Source organism: Falco naumanni, chromosome 6 (assembly GCF_017639655.2).
Source record: "Falco naumanni isolate bFalNau1 chromosome 6, bFalNau1.pat, whole genome shotgun sequence".
Classification (NCBI taxonomy): domain Eukaryota; kingdom Metazoa; phylum Chordata; class Aves; order Falconiformes; family Falconidae; genus Falco; species Falco naumanni.
Window position 1 is genome coordinate 54,214,816 of NC_054059.1, and position 25,014 is coordinate 54,239,829.

At 37.4% G+C, this 25,014-nt stretch overlaps 1 protein-coding gene across 10 annotated transcripts in view; it reads right to left on the reverse strand.

Moving 5' to 3' along the window:
* The window catches only part of EYA4 (EYA transcriptional coactivator and phosphatase 4), a 158,156-nt gene that overhangs the window by 90,183 nt on the left and 42,959 nt on the right, over nucleotides 1-25,014 (reverse strand). The window contains exon 2 of one of the 10 annotated variants that reach the window (XM_040599301.1): nucleotides 3,346-3,356. The exons of the other annotated variants lie outside the window; for them this stretch is intronic. The gene's annotated coding sequence lies outside the window, so the exon portion shown is untranslated. The remainder of the gene's footprint in view (nucleotides 1-3,345; nucleotides 3,357-25,014) is intronic. 10 annotated transcript variants of the gene reach the window in all.

Genomic DNA, 25,014 nt, shown 5'->3' on the forward strand with positions numbered 1-25,014 from the left:
CTTCAGTTTAGGAAAATATAACAACCAAGATTCTCTAAACTCTGAAAGCACTCAAAACAAAAAGAGACAGCTTCATAGTGAAGGATGAATTTCATCTACCAAAGTCAACAGTCAGAAATAACAATAGAGGATATATTGCAATGCATCTGCAGGACTTTTTCCCACAAGAGTCTGTGCATTTGCCCCTATTTCAGAAAAACAAGCAAGTGTCTTTTGTCTTCGGCTCTAACATGCCAAGTCTCCTGCGTCTTTTGACCCCCTCCCTCCTCTCCTGTCTCCCCAACCTGATCCTGGAATGTTTTGGCCACGAGGTTAAGAAAGATTCCCCCATTTATCACAACCTGCCAAGCACAACAAGGTCATAGTCCCAGCCCCAGTCCTACCGCTTAACTAATCCAGCCTCAGCACAGGCATGAAACTTCAAAGATTTCTTGCCACAGGCAAAAATTAGTCCTTATTTGCTTTAAAATCCAAGTATCAATCAAGTTAAACTGTGCTTCAGTGGAGCTAACATTCTGAATGTGCAGAGCAGCATGTACATTTGGTTCTTAGCTGTGACTCTAATTGAACGCAGAGCTCACCTGGAACAGCAGTACAAATACTGTAAGTACAGCAAAAATCTAACACCATGACATAATTCATTTTATACAGGAGAAAACCCTTGATAAAATGAACTGTTCAAACATGCATGCAAACACACAAGAACATGGTTTTGCACATGTGTGCAAATAAATATTATAATACATACAGAAACTTTGTTTACATGAAATCGCTTCCGATTATTTTACCCTCCAAAGGTTTTATTATCAGTTACATCAGACGATCAGCCAAAGTTATGTAACTGTAAAGCTCAGCTAATTACTTTTAAATATTACTCAAATGAATTTTGAAGAACAATTACAGATTTGCTATGAGAACACACTGGGAACTTTGCTTCAGTATTTAGGAAGCCCATCTTTGATTAACTCTAGCTAAAATAATATGGAAATTCTACAAGTCTGCGATACAGCTTACCACTTTCTGTTCAATCCAACACAAATAAAATAATTATGCTTTTTAAATCAATCCATTTTCTTCAGTATATATTTTTACTTGCATCCTTTTGGAGTTAAAATGGGACTAATTTTAAAATTAGCTTTTAAAAAAATCTTCACATTTTCTTCAGATCTTTACTTATAATTGAATACTTTTTAATCATGTATTAATTCGGGGCAATGATTAAATATTGCATAAAGTAGAGAAATAAACCACATAGATAATATACTTTCTGTTAAGATATTACAGAAATGTATTTTTTCCAGCACCACAATTGAAAATAAAAGTTCATAAAATAAAATATAAAAACTAAATAAGTAGCATATTAACTAAGTCATTAAATTCTACAAACTGCTCACATACCTTTTAAACATAAATGTGATACAGCCATGCTATCCTTTTATTTAAAATACTGAAATGATATATAATGTTAAAATCGTAATCCCGTCTAAAAATATTTTGTAAATTTTTCAATTCAAAGTTCAGAACTGAGTAAAGTGCTATTTGTTTCCTATATTCTCCCAAAGTAAATGTAACTTCAGGAAAATTGTAAGTATAGCTACTTGCAAAGAAAACAATAGAAAACAAAAAAATTAAGCTAGGTAAGCATGCAAATGAGACAGATAGTATGCAGTGTGTTTTTTCACTTGCTTCCTCTGTTTTACAGTATACTCGGACATTTTATCAATCCACAGCCGCTGAAGTTTAGAAAATAACCTTGACTTCTAATTTCTGTAACAGATGAATTAGCTTCCCTGTATGCCCACTCTAACATACACATACATGCTTACATGATCACACAAACATAGAGATATATGGCCAAAGCCAAATTTGAGGTTTTTTGGCTTGATACTATCCACATACATATAAGGCTGGTGCTACTTGATTTGCTGTACCATTTAACAAGGTATACTAAGCACTTTAGAAATCTAAAATTATCTTGGAAAAATGCTGTGGCAAGAACTGTATTTTTAATCCAGGAATTTATAATATTACTTGTTCTATATACCTTTTTCAAATTTACATTTGAGTTACTTTAGAAGAAATTCTAATGGCAAAAAACGTAGTGAGACAGTCAAAAGCTGTTCTGCTGAAACTGATTTCAGAAAATAGTGAACAATCCAAGAAAAGAAACATGTAACTGGATCCTGATGCTTGCTGCTCACCAGACCCCGGGAACAAAATCGAAGAACTTATTGGCTGTAATAATTTATCATACCTTTCGTCCAAACAGGTTCCCTACACATTACAGTTCTCTATAGCAGTAAATGGCTCTTTACAGCTGGGCCAAACGGCGTTGCTCTTTCTTCCCTGGGACTTCGTTTTTGCTGTGCTAGGATAATAAAACAGCACTCCCAGAGTAAACCCCTCCTGAGTTTCCCTGAATGAAACGGACATTAAGAAGCAGTAATCGTTATGCCAGCTCCACCGTGGCCCTCTGAATGCAGCACGGCAGCCGGCACAGCTGCAATTGGCTGCTACGCAGACCCCAAGGCAGAGAAAAGCATTTGAATACAACAGCAACAAACATGCACGGAGTCCCTGAAGAAGTAAGGTTTTAACCAGAATTTATTCTCAAAATAATGGTCTGTGAAATTGCAAAATGCATTAAAAAGTTTGAAAGAGATTCACAATGAAGTAAGACTCAAATACAAACTCGTAGCGGCAACTGACAGATAACGTTACAGAGACAGTTAAAGTGAACTTTGAGAAGGCAGGACTGATGCTTTAGCATAATTACACTTTAGCATTATTTGTTCCAAACTGATGTCTAATCAACTTCGAAATGGACTAAATGGACTCGAATGAAGTATTAGTAAATTAAATTCACTTTATTTGTAGCCACAGGTTTTGTCATTTAGGGCTAATTAATTTGAACTCAATTTATGTCTAGACACCTGTCTCAGCATACTGGCCTTTAAGTGTCTCTTACAAATACGTTATTGAATAACACACCAAAGAACAGTACACAGATTTGACAAAATGTGACATTTGCAGCATCTTACAGAATGATGCCTTTTAGTTCTTACAGTACTTAACAAGTAACCTCCTGTTGTAAGAAAAAACTGCTCCTGAAAGAATCTGATGGATTCAGTCCTGTGACCTACCTAAACTCCTGTACTCTAGAGCCACTATAAACAAATATGTTGTTCCAAAAACAAGTTTGAAACTGCTACTACAGAAAAGAAACCCAAATATCCTTTTCAGAATAGAATCTGAATGTGGAATTAGTACCCATTTATATTTCCCATTTTATCACTAAACGACATTTGCATCAATATCACAAATTAAAATCCATCATAACCTTACCTCAGTGGTCTCTGAAGAACAGAAACGAATTCCCCAAATATGCAAAGTCAGTTTCCAGGACAAAAAAAAAAAAAAAAAAAAAAAAAAAAAAAAGAGAGTATCTGTTATGTTTCACAGTAATTAACTTCCACTGTAGAACAGCTAAGGTGAGCAGACAGAATTTCAGGACCAAAAAGCTTTTGCACCAGCCAGCTAGGATTTTTTGAACTCGGAAGTACTGAAGACACTTTGTTCTTCTTTGAACTGTCACACCAAGCCCAGCACAGTCCGGTTACTTAAGTTAACTAAGAGGAGATCTCGATAGTAAACAAGCTTGGCTCTGTCCAATGGCTTTCCACACCCTTCTGTTTATAGTAAGATGACTTGCATTCAGAGGTCACCCCATCAACAGCTCCTGTCTTTCAGTGGGTATCTAATGTGCTGCATTTATCCCAAGGCTCTTTTAATGAAACCACCTTCCTGGTCCCTGCTCGCCTGCTGTCGCTATGACACATCTGCTCCTTATTGTGCAAAGTCCTATTAAGTGTTAAAATATACGGAAAAGACGTACCTGGGCATATATATTCTGCAAGTGATACAGGTATTTATAAGCGCTAACCATGTCTGTGAATATTGACAAAATAAACTCTTTTTAGAGATCAAAGAAAGAATTTTGCCAGCAACATTAATCTTGTGAATAAAGGAAATTCAGAAGGAAGGAAGATGGATGCCATTGTTTGATCTGGACTTTAAAACTTTTACAAATACTCCCCAAAAGGATAATGTATGTGTCTGTGCCAGATAATATTTACTTGAATATGTTAACATGCTGGAAACAAGAGATGAGTGTCCTCGAGCTCTGCTGCAAAATGACACAGAGCCAAGAAAAACAAAGGTCAAGTGCCAGGACCCCAATGCAAACACAAAGTCAATTCTGGGCTAAAAGAATACATGGAACTGATGGCTCTTACAAAACACAGTAAATACTCAGCAGTGTGCAGACTCCAAGCTCCCCTTTCTTATGCATACAGTGTGCTACTGGTTACAAGGGGGTTGCAATCCAACTGGCAATTGTTGTTTTCTTCATGTGGCATCGCAAACCAAAGTACAAAGCCCAATCTACTTTACTGCAAATTACTCATTACAACAGATGTATCTAAATTAACTGTATCTTAAAACGAGGACAAGAAAATGGTGTTTATCTTTTTTTTTTTTCTTAAGTCCAAAGTCTTACAAAAGGAAGACCTGAGAACCGTTTCCAAATTCCAGCTGATACATTTCCCTCCACTTCTTAGCCACCGGCAGCACTAGGAAGCTTAGGCTTGTTTCACATGGAGATGTGAAACTGAAGATGGCACTCTCTCCCCATGCAAACACAAATTTGACTGCTACTCAGAAATGCTCTTTGAGTGAAAGTTACACCTGCAGCACATTTTCAGCACCAGTTTTTGTCACCACTACGCCATCGAATTGACAGATAGCAGCTTGGCTCTGTTAAAGCTAGTAAAACATGATTGATGAACTGGGCTAGAAAGCCGTGTCAGTTCAGATTAGGATATTTGTGCCATCATTTGACAGGTCCCACACTTTATTCTTAGAATGGATTGTCAGGACTGTAAGGGCCACTAATAAATATATCCATCCAGATTCCCTGATGCCTTTTTTTTTTTGGTACTTAAACCTATTTATGAAGTTTAAGTACAGAAGTTTTTTCATATGAAGTCTCACTTAATTTTTGTAAAACACTTGTGCTTAGAAATCCAATATACTTCCTTATACAGGTGCCTGTCAGCTGCTATTATCTCATGCACTGAAATCCAAGTAATCCTCATTTTACTGCATTATGTGGCATAATAAAGGCCCACCTCTTCAACAATGAAAACCCACCGGAGCATATATAAAGTACTAGGGAGAGCATAATCAGCTTTCAGATGTTGTTTTTGACATTAGCATTGGGTATAACCTCATTCTTAACTGCTTAAACAACTAAGATGTCAGATGGTTGCTAATGCAAGATTGCTTGCAAGCAGCTGTTTTTTTCACTACCAAAAAAAGGGAAACAAAGGAAAAAGCTATTGCAGAAAATGCTGCCAGGGGTAGACTGAAAGCCATGGGACATTCATGGGCAGTAAGCTCTAAGGCTCAAATCCTTAGACGTTGCTCAATGAACTGCAGAGAGTCTTCACTAGTAGCAGATGAGGCACAAAATGTGTCTTTTCTTCTATCAGGCTTCAGGCAGGGGGAAGCCAGCCTGGTCTTAAGACTCCCCAAGCAGTTTAGGAGCATGCCGTCACGATTTTTGCACACCTCCATACACAGCAGGTCTTTCCTCAGTGGCTCCAAACCAGAGCAGACTTGTTTGCCACCCCTGGCCACCACTTCGCCTCTGTCCTCCCATCTTCAGCTATGGACTAACACATCCTGGCTCCCAAGAACGCAAGGACCAAAGAAATAACCATCAGCCTTCCGCCTTTTCCCAGTAAAACAAGATGGTTTTATCATTTCTCAGTTCTGAACGCCTGGAGGCAAAGTATAGTCCCATACACTTTTAAAGGTGTTTATCGCATAGTAGAGAGAAAACAATTATATGTCATAATTCTGTGCACACAGCAGTAGTCAAGAGGTGATCAGAGAAACTTATTACATCCTACAGCATGAGCTCCTTTCTCAGGCTGACAGGGGAAACCACTGTCCCAGCATCCCTGTGACTGATGAACTGCTCTGTTTGCAAAATGAGATTACTAAGGAGGAGATGTTTTCTGTGGACACATAAATCAGAAGTTACTTCATGCCCTTTATTTACACCAGCATGATAAGGACACAAATGTGACAGAAAGGAAAACAGCAGACATTAGTGAATAAAAATTGTACTCATTTGAGAAAATACGAAAGCATGAAATGCTATTTTGAATTTCTCAATTAGTTCTGCAACCAAAAGTGTTTGGTTTAGGGCCACAGTAGTGACAATTACTTCAGATAGCATTTTTCCTGTTCTACAGTTGCTTTATAGGCTGTTTTTCAGTTTGCCTGCAATACAGAGAATACAAAACCAAAAAGGAAAGCTTACCAGCACACTTTTACATTTTAAGTAATGTCACAAACCACCAAACTATGCAGGGCCGCGTAAGCTCCAATCACTGTTACATCCACAGCTTTGCAGCCTAATAAAATAGTAGTGGAGGTACGAAAGATTTATTTACCTCTTTTTTCTTTTTCCTCTGCATAGAGAAATTGGAGAGAAGGAAAATGCTCTATTTATATAAACTGTAATCTCTTTTTAAGGTACTAATGGGAACATATGCTTCCCTTGAATGCATTTTCACAGTTGCTGTTTTTTCACTATTCCTTCAGATTTCATCACATGACGCAAAGTATTTCTCAAGGGACATTAGAGGGAAAAACACACAGTAGCAGCATGTTTTGTTGCCATTGAGTAACCTTGTCTTAATACATTCTGAGAGCCACCACAACCACTCCACATTGTGAGTCAATTTGTTTTTCAAGCAATACAGTGATAAAAATCACACACACACAGACACAAAAAGTGAATTTAAGAAGCGGAGACACCTTTTGAGAAAGGCCTGCCTGTGCAATTTTGGGTTGGTCAATAGTTTCATAACTGGAGATCAAATTCAATGCCAAATAAATATTTTAGTGGACTCTGATCTTGCATTCAAAGCAGGTTTGAAGGTGCTTTGATCAAGAGGACTGCGCCAGCCCCTGCCTCTCCCCACCTCGGGGCCTCTCCACATTACCCTGGCTGGCTGCCTGGCTCTGGGGGTCACGGCAGGCCCTGGGGGTGTCAACTTTTATCCATATAATGGACAGTGGTATAATGGTGCCTCCAGCCAACACAACTTTGCCAAAAAACTCACTCAACTGCTTTCACCTTTTTTTGTTAGTTTGCCTTTTTAGTTGCAAAACTGTCAGAAAGAATAAATTCCCAGATCTGAACTGCTGTGCTTGTCCAAGAAATTTAAACTAAATTTAAATTTACAACCCCCACTAAGACAGCTGTGTTGTCTTGTAACTTTTGGTTTGTTTGTTTTCTCTGAGCTGTATCTGTGACAATCCATTAGGCTTTATGGGCAGACAAACTGTCCTTTGAATTTTACCTTATGAGTGCCTCCTACCTGCTCTATGGCTGGTCTGTAAAACCGAGTGAGACAAATAAAATAATTACTATTATAATACTGTATTTATTACACTCCGCAGCCACCACTAAAGCTCTCATGTTCCGGCTGAGCACTCACCAGCCTGCAGCTCCTTAGAGCAAAGTCTGCGATTTCATCACAGTCCCCATCACCTTCTCTCTCCTTATTCCCCTTAGCATTGCAGAGAGCAACGTCTTGGATACAGAGAACAGCAACAGTAAAACCAGTAAAACCAGGTTGCCAGCTGGATTTCAGGGCATGCACTTTTTTCATTATCGAAACTGCCACCAAAATGTAAAAGCTGTTTGATTAGATCTCAAAAGACAAATTGAAGAACAGATGGAAGCTAGCTAAGTTCTGAGTTCAAAGAAAAAATAGACATGTAAGTATATCAGATTTTCGAACAGTGGTAACCAAAAAATATTATAAACATAAGGATTACGCATTGTAAACATAAATTAATAACAGCAACAAACTGTACATATTCACAAATCACATTCCTGGAAGAGCTTTAAAACACTTTTTTAAAAAAAGTTTTGAGGTTGTCTTAATTTGCTTATGTTTTCTTAGCACTCACATTTTTCAATTTATTTCTGCAGTCTTATGTGCAACTCTGTAAAATGCATGTATGCATCTTCATGCCTTTATGTTTAAATATTAAGCCTTTAACTTGAAACACCAAAGCCATAACCAAAAAATTATCGTAACTGGAAACAGTATTTTCTGCCTCAACATCTTGATTTCTTCCACTGGTTTCAATGAATTTTCTTCCAAAAAGTACTCATTCACAATTCATTTCCACCTGTCACTTTAAGTGTCTGTTAGATTAATTCTGATTGAAAACAAAGAAAAAAAATGAACTTTGCAAAATGCATTTCAAGTTCAAGGTACAAACTTTGTGAAAAGCATTTTCATATAATTTCTTTGAAAGGGAGGTTGTCATGTAACACCTTATCTTTTGCAGGCATCTAAGGTACAAATAATTCATAAAAGTATTAATTCAAGCCTCTGCTAATTATTATGTGGTTTTATTACCACATTTTCTAGGGCTCCAATCAAAATTAGTAACATGTCAGTGATCAGTGCTGGGCACAAATACAATCTTAACACTGAAAGCTTAAAATCTAGTTTTAGTTATGGCTCTAGAGAGTCAACTCTAGTATAATCTTCCAAGTTTGTTTTATGACCAAATAAAAAGTTTATTTAAGAAAGTACAGGAGACAATTACAGTTACATGAAAGCTGGGAAGGAGTTTACATTTTTGAAGCAGACTTTCAAAGCTGCAAGGGAAAGAGGAGATCGAACTGTTGGGAGTTTTGACTTGAACTTCTGATCGGCAGACCACATTTTCAATTGTTTTAATTATTACGCATTCAAAGACATCCAGTAAGAGTGTTTAAGCATCTGACTGCTCTCAGCCAAGCCTCCTAAGCTAGGTAACATCCAGTTTGAGTAAACAAAATGCTGTCCATTTATATCTGTCATTTTTTCAGATGGGTACAATAGTTCTCACTGCTCATACCGAGCACTTTTTAAGCTTCTGTTCCGCTTCTGCAACAGGACCAGCCCTCCTTCCTCTTCCCCACTCCCTCAGTACACACGTGGCTACTCCATTGCTACATACTCAGAAATGATGGTTTGAGGAATGGCATGATAGATTTTTCATATAAAACAAGGGCTCTCTCCTTGCTTTAACTTACTGTTTATTTTGAAAGCTGACTCTCACCTCCGTAATTATCATGGACCTCCTCACCAGAAAGCTACAGCAGTATCAGGACTGAGACAACCAAAGTGGGGATTCCTAAACTGTGGTATGCAAACTGCTTCAAGGCTGTACTTTTGTGCTGGGGCAGGCAAAACGGGAGCAGCAGCAACAGATCCTGACCTTTCTGGGCACAGTGTTAGGGCTCACACTGTTTATTTGTGCCTGGAGCAAAGCCTGGTAGGGGAAGTGCTTTTTGCATGAGGGGAAAGATGGTGTTTAGGTTCCGACCTGGCAGACATGGGAATTAAGGAATGCCTGACTCACCCTGAAAAAGACTATCCATATGTGACTCTCTTCTAGCAAATAATCTCTTTTAGACTATCTCTTTAACGGATTAACAAAATCAGCAGTTTCACTGAGGTCACCTCCCTTACTATGATTGATACATATGTAAGAAAATATCCATCTTTTTTTTTTTTAAATACAAACTTTCAGTGCAAGTGATTACTTCTATACATGCACTAAAAATAAACTGGTACAAATAAGAAATTCCAAAAAAGAAGTAAATCTCAAGATTTGTAATTTTGTAACTGCCTGTACAGTAATTCACTTTAAAAAAAACTAAAGAAAATCTCTGAGTAAATGAAGCTTATGTTTCATAAATTTATGGAAGTCAGCCACTTTATGGAAAAATGGTTTACACTGTATAAAAACCTTGAAAAGAAGCCTTAAGTAAAAACCAAAAGCACACGTGAATTACATAGGATATTACGGTGAAAACTCTTCTCCATGTCTAGTTATGGACAGTCCAGGGAGATACCTAGCTTAACTGGGTCAGTTAATTTAGCCTTTACTGGAAACAACTATTCTCAGACAATTATGAGACACTGTCCTACCAGCGTCCTTTAACATTTTGAACAAAAGATAAATTAAAAATAATAATTACTTTTTTTGGTACCAAGTTTTTATAGCTCTTTCTGTACAATGACATTTATGCAATGTGTCACCAAAGTGTTAATAAAGAGCTCATGCTCTGAAAGTACTGCTGAACCATATCAACTGTTGATCTCTCAATATTTTAATCTAAAGAGACTAACAGCTAGTTAACAACAATCCTCAGGTATCACACAGCCAGCTTTTCCCTGAAGTTACAGATAACATCGTAACTGTTAGACAAGTTAGTATTCCATGGGTTTTATGTACGCATCTGTTGCTAAAAGCATTCCTTAGAAACATAATTCTAACAATCTTTTACCATAATTAATTAATAAATTTCTTATATGCTTCCTTGATTTGGGTAAGATCTCTGTGCTTTCTCCATAGCGCTTCAAAAAAGTTTGTATCAAACATGGTGCTGATAAATTTGTTTCTTTGAAAGTATATGTTCTTCTGTTCACCAAAGGAGGACTTGCACAAAAGTTTCCATTTTTTCCTCTGTTTGTGTTGGCAGCTTTACCAATGGGAATTGCAAAGAATTTCACAGCCTGGCAAAAGGAGGAAGTGACATCTCTATATCCTCAAATTATCCAGCTTTCAGCAGCTCACTCCTTTTTCTGCTGTACTACACTATAGGCTTTTTATTCCTTTTTCCTCCAGTGACAGCTTAACTAAAATACAATCCTCCCTCTTTGTAATTTTATTAAATCCACCCTTTGCTTTAAGCTATTGCATCCTGAAGCTGAAGTTAAGTTTTTAGTTCTCTGCAACACAGAATAACATAGGGGCATATTCTGTTCTCTAGAGGCGTTCATCAATTTTGTGTGGAATGTACCACAATAATCAAGAGCAGAACATGGGTTTTGACTTCCACAGATAGTTTTGCCAAAATATCATTGTATTAAACTGATCACCTACTGAACTCTGTAAGCTTTTTAAATTTCTGAAAGACCTTAAAATTCTTCACTGCTTCATATGCAAGAATACTTCAGTACTTTTCAAACATGCAGATTTACAATTAGAAATACAATGCTATTAATGTCCACTTATGACAATGCTCTCCATTACTGCAGTGTCAATTTAAAACTACCCATAATATAGTAGCAAAATTTGGCCCTGGGTGTATTTCTTTACCTAGTATTTCTGTGTATAAAGAACTCATTTTCTATGTATAAAGTTTTAAGTCACTGCATCCAGTTTTATTCTCATCACACTTGCAATTCCGCTACAGTCAATGAGGTTGCACTGTTGTGAGAGTAAATTTGGATCAGGATACAGATTTCAACACTACCCTACTAAAAAATATAGTGTTTCAGAGTTTTTACCACAACTTCAAAGGTGGATCATCTTTCAAGTGACTAGAGCTGGAGAGCAAACATCCTCCATCATCATAAACAATTTTTCAGCATCAGTACAACCATTTGGAAGAATTATTTGCTTTACATCATGATCTCTATTTCTGGAAACAAGGACAAAAATACAGATAAGTTGTATGTACATGCTACTTAGATTGCATATATAAATTAAGAATAAAATACCACAAATCAGTATTTTGTAATATGACGCAGAAGATTTAATAAAAGCAGGTTTCTGTTATTGTCATGAGACATTAGTTACACAGTGCTTCAAAAATGATAACAAACCCCCCAGCAACCTACCGTGAGGTTTTTTTCTTGTATACCTTTAAATCTATTTTAATAAAAGACCTCTAAAAACTGACATTATGGCCTAAATACGGAACTTTGTCTTCTGCTTCTCCAATTGGGCTTTTGATAATTTAAAGTAAACAAACAGTACCTCTTCAAAACTGAGAATAAAATGTAGAAGCTTTAACGTATTTCTGTGGAGAAAGGAGTGAACTGAAATACACATAAAATGGAAGAAGAAAACCTAGTAACTTCTGCAGGTAAACAAAATTTCTGTCCAAACTGGGAACCAAGCAGCAAACCCTAATGGATTACAGAAAAAAAAAAAAAAAAAAAAAAAAAAAAGAAAAGAAAAACCCCAAAACATTAATGGTATTTTCTTGTAGTATGCCAAAGCAATTTTTCTCAACCTTGAAGGTAGTGTGGTGCTTCTGGTCATAGGCCCTACGAAGAGAGTACAGATAAACCTTTTTCTTCTCTCTCAGACAGACACAACTGTATTTTGACAATTTTTAGGATACAAGAAAGCATTTTGAAGATACACATTTAATTAAGGTATTTCCTTCAAAATACTGGTTTCTATGCCAATGAAAGTTTTCAACATAACCTATTAAAAAGCATATGCATGTGCTTATTTTTTACGTGAATTGTTTCACTGGCTTTAGTAAGTGTTGATTTAATTGTGCACAGGCGTATGTGCCCAGGTGGCCAACAAGGCCAATAGCATCTGGGCTTTTGCCAGAAATCCTGTGGCCTACAGGACTAGGAAAGTGATTGTCCCCTTGTGCTTGACACCGGTGAGGCCGCACCTCACTGTGTTCAGTTTGGGGCCCATCGCTACAAAGAAGACATTGAGGTGCTGGAGCATGTCCAGAGAAGGGCAACAAAGCTGGCGAAGGGTCTGGAGCACAAGTCTTATGAGGAGCGGCTGAGGGCGCTGGGGTTCTTCAGCCTGGAGAGGAGGAGGCTCGGGGAGACCTTACTGCTCTCTACAGCTGCCTGAAAGGAGGTTGGAGCGAGATGGGTGTTGGTCTCTTCTCCCAAGTAAGAAGCGATAGGACATGAAGAAATGGCCTCAAGCTGTGCCAGGGGAGGTTTAGACTGGATGTTAGGAAAACCTTCTTCACCATAACAGTTGTCAAGCATTGGAACAGGCTGCCCAGGGAAGCGGTTGAGTCACCACCCCTGTAAGTATTTAAAAGACCTGTAGATGCGGTGCTTAGGGCCATGATTTAGTGGAGGACTTGGCAGTGCTAGATTAACGGTTGGACTTGATGGCCTTAAATGTCTTCTCCAACCTAAACAATTCTATGATTCTATGATTCTGTATGTGTAAATCACCACACAAATGGAACCTGAACTGAAAAAGTACTGTTAAGTTTCTGCCAGGGATTTCAGGTCTATTGTCTTTTACAGATTTGTAATACTTCAGGGTTTTCGACAAAAATGACATCACACTGTAAAATGTGCAATTAGAAATGAGATTTCTCACACATATTTCTAGAGATGTACAAACACCTTCAGATATTACTAAAAAAATTATATAGTGCATGAAAATACTGCTTCAGAGACTTGAAACAATTCAAGCACATACATTAATTCAAAATGAATCCACTATAAATATCTTCAGTTTTAGCAAAAATTCAAGGGAATATTAGAAAGTATTAAAGAATATTTTAAACACCTTGAGGTGCACAGCAGAGAGAGGAAACATGCAAGCTGGTAACTAGGACATCTAGCAAAACTAAAGCTCAGATACTTCACTACAAGAAAAATTGTATCACATATTCAGAGTGCATGGCATTACTGACTTCCAAAGCCACGTACAAAAGGTTTATTCTACTTTGGCCCAGAACCGTCACATCTGTACAGAGGCAGTGCCTAACCCTAGCTAGTACCCTGTTTCTTATGTGCAATTGCAGTTCTGTTTTCTGTTCTTGCTCCAAGCACACGAGCACTGTGGTAAAAGCACTGAGGGATAAAAGGAAGTTTCAAACAACTTCCCAAGTGAATTTTAAAAAAATTAAATAAATGCCTAGCTGGGTCTGTGCGGAAGGGCAGGGTAGAAAGACAGTGAGTCACAAGTGAAGTGCTTCTGAGAAGAGTGCCTATTTGAAGAGGGGAGCAGGGACAACTGGCAGTAGAAGAGGGAATGCAGGACTTTTTCCCCAGTGAGTGCTGCACTCCAGAGCTAGCACAGAGCTCCATTTAGAAGATATCAACCATGGTATCCCTGCTGTCAGTCTCTATTACGAATTAGACTACTAGATTAGATCTTTGGGTTATACAGGATACAATGACATATTTATGAAAGTGGACATTAATAATGGTTTTTAAACTAAAGAGTCACCCCGCTGTCCAGTGAAGTTATGGAACAACCTGTCAGGACAAGGAGTTCAATCTTACCACTATATTATATGGATTTGTTGGTGTGTGCAAGAAATATTTCTAACTGACCAAAGCAAAACTGCTTAATATTTGTGGATGGTCCTTTTTCACGAAATAATTTCAGTCTTACAGTCATCCATGTTCTCTTGTGGCAGTGAATTCCAAATCTTTATTATGTGTTGGTAGAAAAATATTCTTTTTATTAGTTTGAAACATATTTCAGTTTCTCTTAATACTCCCTAAATTGCAGCACTTGACTTACAGTCTTTATCCTAGTCATTACTGCATATGCATTACTGCACTCATCTGTCAACTGTATTTGTCACAGTCCATAAAGGAGGGTTGGGGTTTTGAATATCTTTATTAATTTCCATTTCCCATATCTGAATTTTGTAATTCTTCCAAATCCACAGCAGGCTGAGCAAACAGAACTGAATACAGAGTGCGGATTTCCCTCCCTTCCTCCCTCCATGCTTCCCTGTGACAGCGCAGTAAGACTGAGAGAGATTAGAAACTGACCATTGAGTAACCTTACTGTAGATTTTGTGTGAGATCATTTATGCTGTCCTCTAGAGTATCAACGCTACCACCTATCTAAATAGTATGACGGACAAAGGGTGGCAGGGCTGAGGGGTCTACTCATATATTAAGAACTACAATACAACTCAACTCCACCACTTCTGAATAGCCCACTTCTCCGTTCAGTCTTGAGACTCTTCCAGCATGAGACTCAGCAAACCAAGACCCGATTCACTACTGCAAGAGGCCACATCTCTTCATTGGCTTGGGTTCCTCAATGGGGAGTTACAATTAGGTTGGATGAACCTGAATTTTGATTAGCTAAAAATCTATGTAAAGTTAGATGCCTAGAGCACATGTGTGAACTCTCCTACTACCATATTAAAACAAACAGTTTTGTGATGTAACTAAAGATTTTGCTTTAGTGAAAAAGAAACTCAACACTGGGAACCTTAAGGTTGATACTTTAGTGAAATAAAATCTAAACTTCTGGTTTCTATAATAAGATTTACCATATAGACAAAACAGGAGTGATGACCACAGGTTACTAGGTTAGTTTTGCAAGCTCAGAGGGACACATTGTCTTAGAGTTGGTTATTGGGAAAGGAACACAAATAGGACCTGGAGGTACACCAAGTTTAAGAATAAACTAAGCAGCTCAAAGAGGAATTCTGCAGGGACAAGTAGCTTGAAACAGCTACCATCTCAATGAAACGTAGGAAACCAAATACAAAAAAGAGCTGATGGACTGTTTCAGAAGAACATGTGTGAATGAACAACTAACCTTGAGCGTTTGGAAAACACTAATACCTTCCATTTGACATTACGTGAAAAGATCACATAGCTTCTTACTGCATGAAACAAACTCTATGTCATGCTTTTTCTGAATCTTTATCACATGAACCTCATCAACACAGCTAAAGATTAAATCAGGGGTCCTTAAAGTTGAAGATGGAAAATGGAGTTTTTCATTAAAAAAAATTCATTTCTGTGATTACATCTCTATGATAAATACTACACAGATTCTCAGATTTCAGAGGTTCAATAAATCAGCTGAGGACTTCTTCAGCAAAATTAAGTTAAACAGAAGCCATTTTCTGAAGATGAGAGAGCGAATTCAGATGGCCAATTCAGTTGAAAGGGAATTAAAAATGAAAATTAATATAAACAGGAGCTGTGCTAACAGTAAAAATCCAGAAAACAGATATTACAAAAATGTTTTGTTCTGCAAGATTTTTTAAATTTACTTAGGAATTTGGGGGACTAAATCCTACAGTTTTTTGAGATTTCAATCACTGAAAGACAAGTTTTGTAGTCACTGCTAGGTTAAATACAAGGACATAAAATTCATTTCATCTACATGAAGGAATTAGCACTAAAGAATGTGACTCAAAAACCCAAATAATAAATGTTTTGATACAATACAATTAAAACTCAGCAACCTTGAGCATAAATCAGGATAATCATTATGGCATACAGTCCATTACCCAGAAGCATCTTTCAGATTTTGTCTCGATGTCTAAATTGTACAAGGTTTGGAAGTTACCAAGGTATGAAGAGCTGATTCATAAGCTGACTCACAGGGTTCAGTGCCCCTCCAACTTTAAGAAGATGGTCTGGAAGCCTACCAGGGTAAGAATGAAAATTTTGCTGAGGAGGAAAGGAGGCCTGCTATCACTCATGCAAACTATCGAAAAGGTGTGCTGAATATGGCTATCTTTCTACAAAATTGTCTTGCTAGAGACAGCCAGTTTCTTTAAAGTGCTAGTATAGTATCTGGAAATATAGCAGAAAATATTAAACATACCAAAATGTTCCAAGAGACTAGTGTCCATCAAATGTAAAAACAGAGAAGCCACATTTTAAAGAACAGGTATTGTCTACTATTTAAACGATTTGTATTAAATTCTAAGCATTTTTAAATTATATTTGTAATTGTATGACTCATATACTAACACCAAAACTTTCTAGAATTATTGAGTGAATAGAATTTTTTTTTTAATAGTATTATGGAGTCATTTATTAAACAGATAAACAAGATCTTGCTTTAATCTCAGACATAAATAGGAAGAAAAACTTCTAAGTATAACTCAAGATTAGAAAGCAAACTACAAAATCATACTATACCCAATATGTAATTGTCTTACAATATATAGGGGATAAAATGTTGGCAATTGTATGTTTTTCAAATATTTTGTTTTCACCTGAACAGAAATGAGTTTTCCTAGACACTTCAAGTTTCAGTTTTCTTCTCAAGGGAAGTCAAGTTTTTCTACCTCTAACATAAAGGAATTCAATTAAGATATGGAAAAGGAGGACTTTTTTTTTTCCTTTTCCAATCCATAAAACAAATAAAACAATAGAAGTTGAGCTTTACTAGTTAAAAGAATTTTGGACGGGTTCTGGTACACAGAACTTCAAAGGGGTCTAAGCAGGAAGAAACCTAATTATCAATTCAAACTTATTTTTTTCAGATGTCAGCAATTAATTTAATTTGTAATGTATGAAAATCCTCCTGTATGTTTTTCAACACCTTCATGTATCCAGACAGCTTTGAAAATCTCTCCCAACGTAATGACTTGCTCACTTAGTAACTGTGATTAATAATTCTCTTGTATAATAAATCTGTTATATTTGCATGAAAATATTTTTGCTATGTATTCAAAATGTTTGACTGCTTTATTTCAGTAAAAGAAATTAGATGTTGTTTTTCTACATTTCAGTGGAATTCTGGTTTGCATCCAAACTGCAGGTTGAGTTCAAATTTAAATTTCTATAAACTAACAAATGTGGTATCCTTATTTTTAACAACATATATAAACAGATTCTAAAGGTGAGTGAGTCCATAAAATATTTTTTTTTCAGGTCTCATGCAAGACAGGAACACATTTCATTGTTATACTGTCAGGGACAAGATTTCTAATAAAATCCCAATTTTCAAATACTCATAAAAAGCAAGATAAAGCCCTTTTTTTCTGATGGGTTGTTCAAATCATGGTTATAACTGGTGTTTTAAACATTTTGACTGAAACAGGGAACCCTGGGAAGTAGAATGACTTGAATTAATTCTAAGAAATCTTAAACAAGAGCAAGGAGACTATTATTTTGAAGGTCTGATTTTCACCACTGAAGCCAAGAGCAAATCAACCATGGATCTCATAGGCCAGACCCAGAATGCTCTGAAGAGTCCAGGACATCTTTCTCCTTGTTAGCATGAGTTTTAGCCTCTTGACTCTTGGGATGACAGAACAGGCCTTAAGACTGAAATGAGTAAATCTAGAAGCACAAAACAGGCAAATTCACATCCACATTCATTCTCAAATTGTACATTACATCTTTGCATATATTATCTCTGAATTCAAGTTATTAAAGTGTTTGCGCTTATAAAGGTATTGGTGATACACTGAATGGTCAGGAGAAAGGCTAAATAGGTAATGCAACTAAAAGGAGCACACATTAATAAGTTAGTTATCCACTCCTATGGTAACTTACACCTTCTTCTGGCTCTTTGGGATGCAAATTACAGTGACTGAAACCAATTTACATTCACATGTATACATCAGAAAGTGGGTGGAAATCTAGATTGGCTGAACTTACAAATTCCAATTTCTTGGCAAGTTAGATATCTCACCTAAAATCTCCTTATCCATTTATACATTAGGAAATGTGGACAAACCAATTATGGAACAGACACAGACCCAATGAGATCAAAAGCAGATCAGTATGCAAGGGTGATAAGCCTAATGAAAACATGGTTTCAAATGGCATATTTTAAACTCAGTAAGAGCCAACTAGGACTTGGAAAAAAGTGTATAGGGACAAGTCCAAATGCACAGGGTTTACATCCACATACAAACTGTGGGGAGCAAACACTACTCAGCAATTAAGGAAAGGCGAAGTTAATGCTGTGGGGATTGTTCTGACTTTCAGCCAAGGCAGTTAGGCGACTGCACAGTATTATGGCTGTCCTGCCCAAGAAGACTACCAGAATGTTCTACAAAGCTGGACTCTTCCAAATAAATCATGTCCAACTGGCCAAGGTTTAATTTTGCAACTTAACAATGATATTAAACATTTGTCCAGATCACAGTACGTGCTTGAATAAAGAATGGAATGGAGTCTTAAATATATAAAGACTAGCCAGTATTACCCTCAAATCTGTCATCTATTGAATGCATCTGGGAGAAGCTGGACAGAAAACTAAAACCTTTAAACTACATCCACAGATCACTGAAATCTTGCAATAATTCTCCCTGAAAGCAAGAAATGAATTGGCTCAGCAGACAACTTTGCAAACACATACACACCCGGGTGTGGGTGCACATCCACCCTCAAAAACAGATTTCCTAGTATCTGCCAGGTCACCATGCCAGAAGTGAGTTTTCTCTTTTCTGACTGGATAGTATTATTTTTATGCGCAGCTGTTGAACAAAATATTCTCCATAGTCCTTGGATAATAAATCCTTTGAACACATTCGAGTGTGTGTGTGTGCATGTGTGAAACAGTGACTCTGAATGTTTCCAGCCTGTCTTATAATAGCTTGTTCCAAAGCCTACAACATTTAATTGGAAGACTCCTCCAAGTTGTCAGTGTGCTTTGGATCAGCTCTTAGACAACAAAGCCAACTTGAAGTTTGATTGCAATGCAGAGATGTATGTAGAACCCACCAAATGCAGAATAATAAACCTGGCTGCTAACACACAGCGGAACATCCTGCTTTTTAACAGAACACAGTGACTCGAGGGCTGACTGGCCAGTACTGGAGAGGTTATAGCACTGAGATCAGCAGCTCAAAGCCAAGTTAAATGTGCCCCTTTAGTGAGGTATGATGTATTGTGTTCAGAAGCATATGAAGATCCCAAACGAATACACGCTGTGCTAGCAGAGTGGGTCACACTGCATTCCTAGAACATGTGGTCTCCCTGCAGTCTGCATGGGAGATCACACTATTGCACTAGCCTCAACAAGCTTCTCAGACGTGATGCAAGTTAATGTAGTTTTTTCTACAGTTAACTCTTTGCTTAAGAACATATGTAGATCTGTTCAAGATAACAAAAAAATGCATTGAGACCAATATCCCACCATCCGCAGATGTTGAAAATGTGTAAGAATAGGGAAATAACATAGTGACACTTGCCCAAAATATTCTCCAACACCCCATCTTTAAAAGTGAACTTTTTAAACTGACATTTAAAAAAAAAATAGAAAAAAGAAGTAATTTTTTCCATTACATCATCCAATCCCTTTTGACCATTTCACTAGTTTCCTATCTTCTAACCAGAACTTTATCCATGTGAGAGCCTACCCTCCCCTCCCAAGCATGTTGAATATCCTCAAAAGCATTTCCAAGAGAAGGCTACTGCATGCCGTTTGGAAATGCGTGAAAAGCTGATCAGCCAGATCACTGTCTCTTGAGAGAGTTATAAAACAACAATGAGGCATCCAAATCCTTTATTGTCTTGTTTACCATTGCATAAAAGAGAATCTTGGTGGGGCTAAGATCCTCACTGGATGAAAAGCTGATTTTGAAATATGTATAACAAAGCAGATACTATATGGCACGTATACTGAGAAATCTGTAAAATTACAATAGAGCAAATTTCAATCTCCTGATTTTAGTAAAAAAATAGAAAAGAAATGCACCAAGAATTCAGCTTCGGTAATTTTTCCCCAGTGTTTTTAGGACTTCTAAATCAGACAAATAACTTTTAGGCTGAGATGTTTTTTTCTTTAATTAACATCTTACAAAAATTTACTGAGTCATATTGCATATTGTACTTATTTAAAGCATAATACAATTATCCTGTATAATACCTATAATTACTTCTACCATATAGCATAGGCTCTATGGGACAAAGAGTCCAGACATCACTGTATTATGCAAACAATGTCCACTAAGAATCTGTGTAAAGTTGACAAAGAATGAAAACTGCCCTTTCCAAAATACTCAGCACCTGAGAATACTACGGGGCAAGAAAGTCTCTGTGACACAAACAATTCCCATTATAAATAATTTTCACCTGTCCTAAAACTGACAGTAAGTCATTTCAGTCTAGATTTCTAGGTATTTCTGCCCTTATCACTGTCTGTTACAAATTATATGATGCCATTATAAGGTCCTGCTCCTGTAATTGCAGGTTTATGTGTGTTTGGGAGGGACAAAGAAACAAAGCCACTTCCCATCACATAACTGGCAGCATATGGGACTTGAATACAAATTGCTTTACCCCTTCTAGGAAAGCCACGTAGTTACCATGTAACTGCAGTTTTGTAGGAAGGAAAGGTTACGAAAAGGTGGCACTGGAATTCCCTACCTTCTCCAGTCATCACTGCTGATAAAGCTGTGAAATGCTTGGGAGACAACTGCCGTATGTCACTGAAGAATATTATAGCGGTTAGAAGTAGACCGTTTGGGCTTAACAAGAAACACAACTCTGATGGGGCAATAGAACTTATATTTGGGCTATGCTGCAACAGATGGCAATTTCCTATCAATTTCATCAGAGGTAAGATCTTGCTTTGAAGGTCTTTTGGTTTTCCATGACTTTTATTCCTACCTGCAGTGCCAGTGTCTTCCCTGCAGCACGTAAGGCCCACAACACACTGCCAAGCTCCTTCATCAGCACACCTAGCCTGAGCTGAAGAAAGACAGGCTATTCTTTTGAATAGACCTTGCGTTCAGCCCATGACAGCTGTAGAAGGCAGCATTCCCTCAGCTTAGAGGGAGAAGTCTCCTCACGTGCTCACTCATTCTCTCCTCTGAGGCTCAAACACGTGCTGTGCTATCAGGCCAGCAGGCTAATGGTAGCCTACAAAACCTGCGTTCGTTCAGAAACTCCTGAATGTGGTGGGTTGTTACTGACACCCCTCAGCATCATCTGCTCTCTTCTTTCTGAAGCAAAATGATTTTTCAACAAGAGACAATGAAGAAGAGACAAGTATTCATGGAACACTGGAACTACAACAAATGGCAGTTCCTTCAAAACAAATATAGATGGTAGGTAACGTGCACAGCCCACGGGGCCAAAGAAATAATCACTCTGTGAGCAGCAAATAACCAGCTCTGGCCTTGCGGAACCACGTTGCGTTTGGCAAGTGAGAGCAAAGTGGTGTTTGGCTTGTTAATGGAGGAAAAGGCAAAAGGGTTCATTCTTCATGTAAGACAACCATGACAAGGCTCACAGAGCATTTGCGGCTGGTACCCATAGGGATCATTTCTCCCACACGAGCCATGCTTCCCAGATAAACTTTATATATGGCCAAGCAACATAAGTCCTTAAAAATGGCATTTATAATACAAACACTAATTTAATCCACAGGAAGACGAACATCACAGCAGAACGTGGGAGAAGCTGCACAAGTGTGAGCACATACATACATATAAACATAGGTGTGATAGCACAGACCAGCCCAAAGCCTTGCACATTTTGGGCACAGCCTCCATAAATTATACCTACATTACTTACCTCTAATATGTCCATATGATAATTAACTACTACAGATGAAAACAAAATCAGAATTTATTTCTGGAATAATGAAGGTGATTGGTTATGTAACGACTGAATCAAATGAAGTATTAAAACATCAACAGTTACTCACCAACAGAAACAGAACTAATATTCTGCCTTAAAGTTTGATATAGAAACCAACAAAATAGAGATCATGATACCACACAAAAACCAACACAGCTTCATGAAAAGCACTGCTCTTCTAAAGTAGGTCCTTTCTTAGAAACAGAGCAGACACAGCTTCCATTTATTATTTATGGTGCCTTGTGCCCATGTCAGCTCCTGATTAATAATTAAAATTAATCTCATTAAGGCAGATTTCATTACAGGATAATTTAATTAAATGATGAATTGGCTCCCAGATGTCACCATTTGTGCCATCTTTTAAAAGATGCTGATGATGACACAGATTTACAAGGTTTTAGTCCTAACCTGAAAAGCTGTATTATTTAATAGATTTATAGCAGTTTTTCACAAGCAAGGCAGACAATCTGAAATATAATTCAGATAAGATGAGACAGGCACTTCCAAGTATAAACAGAGGTATATGTATATTTATATATGGCATGAGGAAGGATGAGGTCAGCTTCAATTTGTTAAAAAGAACTCTAACTTCAGTACTTGTGCAGATCCTACACATCAGTATTTTAAGCAGCTTCTTCCTTGTAGCACAAAGCAGCTGAGACAGCTGAAAAAAAAATATTTCAGATAGGTTTACAGAAAATTACCTTGAATCTCCAAATTCAGTGTCTCAAGACTTAAAAGAACCAGAAAGACGGACGAATGAAAAAAAGAAATGTAGCAGGAGAAGATGAACCTGGCTGTCCCATACTTCCCACTACACTTTTCATAATGCTATTCAAGTTTTCTCTTGGTAGTTAACTAAAAAAAAACCAACAGTGGAGTATCAGCTGCTAGTGAATCAGCACTACTAGGACAGGCCAGAAAGAGCTAATGAGGGTGTTTCATAAGCCATAGAGCAAACAAAACAAAGAGCAGAGATGACGCCAAATAGTGACATAAAATACCGTGACAAAAATGTTCAGAATAGTGGAAAGGCATTTTCTCTACTATTTCTCCAGTGGACTATATCTCACAGTGAGGGTTACATTCCACAAAACCTCACAGATGTTTCTAAAAGACTTAGTGTAAAGAAAAATGAAAAAAAGTATGAAGCTGAATTATAAGAGTGCACCATGCCAATATGCGCATTTGTGGGCTAATGATGCTATTTTTAGGCAGCTACATTTGCCTAAGGCATGATCAGCAGTCTACTCTTGATCTGCTGCATATTACTGCTTTCCAAAAACACAGTTTAGTGTACGAAAAGCACCACACACATTGAAGTTCATGATCATCAAATGATCTTTGAATGTTATCAGACAGATAGAAGAAGGCATAGCCAAAGCTTCTGTTTTTGAACAGAACCCCTGCTTCTGTTCACACCAGGGATTGCTCCAAATAAAGATACAAGTTATCCTTCAGAATGAAAATACTTTAGTACTGATAACTTTTGATCAAAATGATACAGAACCACTCAGAATACTTTCAATGTTGAAGCTGCACCTCCCTTAGGTGTCTCTGACCCATTCAAACCACACAAACTCTGCCACGGGTGTGCTGTTAACAAAGACCTCCGTGGAACATCATTGCTCCCATTTCTGTTTGGTAACAAGCAAGGTAGCACTCACTCATAGGTGATGAACTTAGTGGCTGTTTTGATCACCAGATAATCTTACTGAACAGCTAACAGTGTTACCAAAACTGTAACCAACCAGGTACCAAGGGCTAAATCTACAAGCAGATTTAGGTATTTAGAAGTAGAATCTTGAGCCCTAATTTACTTTTTGGGCTCCACATACAATACATGGAGGAAGAAAGGCAGTGCCAAAAAAGTCAGCGTGCTGTAATTGTCTACCTGATGGGAAATGCTGAGCAGATAAGTGGGTTTGCTTGTTAACCTGCTGTTTACCGGTTAGATCAGTGATTCCCCACTCTGTGGCCTGGCTTCTCAGCTATGAGCCACCTGGCCCCATTAGGTTCCTAAGCAAGACTGGCTTTTTTTATTTAAATATATATATATATATATGTATATTATGGGAGGGTGTTCTCCAATAAGAGTAAAGCAATGGCTTGCAATAGATACACACATACTTAAGTTCTCAGTCTGTCTGATACGCAGCAAGAAATTTAGCATAAAGGGTATTTAATTCTTCTGTCCCAGAGAAATGGAAAAAAAAACCACAGATGGGACACACATACAGACACATCCCCCAAATGTCTTAATTCCCGATGTCCCATGAAGTCATGTAAGACTTACTAGTAGAAACACAGTGCAGAGGACAACTTGCAACAGTGAGGTATGTACCTAGAGTGAGACTGGAGCAGTACATGTAGATGTCATCATCTAAACCTGCACTCCTCAAAATCCCTGCTTACTAGCTGTAATTCTTCCTGCTATTGGATCTCTGCTTCTGCACAAAGCCAGAAATGTCTTATACTGAAAAACTGAAAACTTATCTCCATGGAGCATCATGCAATGGTGCATCCTTGGTATTCTGCAAATATTACAGATTCTGCTTTGTTCCTTACAGAAACTAGAAAATATGCAACTGCTCCTCTTTAAAAAAAAAAAAAAGTAAATTACATTACTGTGCAGTTCAGGGAACTGTGTTTATAAATATATATATTTATATAAAATATATATGTATAATGTTCTAATTCAAAGAATATCTGTATGAAATTAAAAAAAACAACTTTTAAAAAGACTACAGAAACAAACACCTTTGTTCTATAAATCTGTTCTAACCCTCTTTTACCATCTGCAACATTA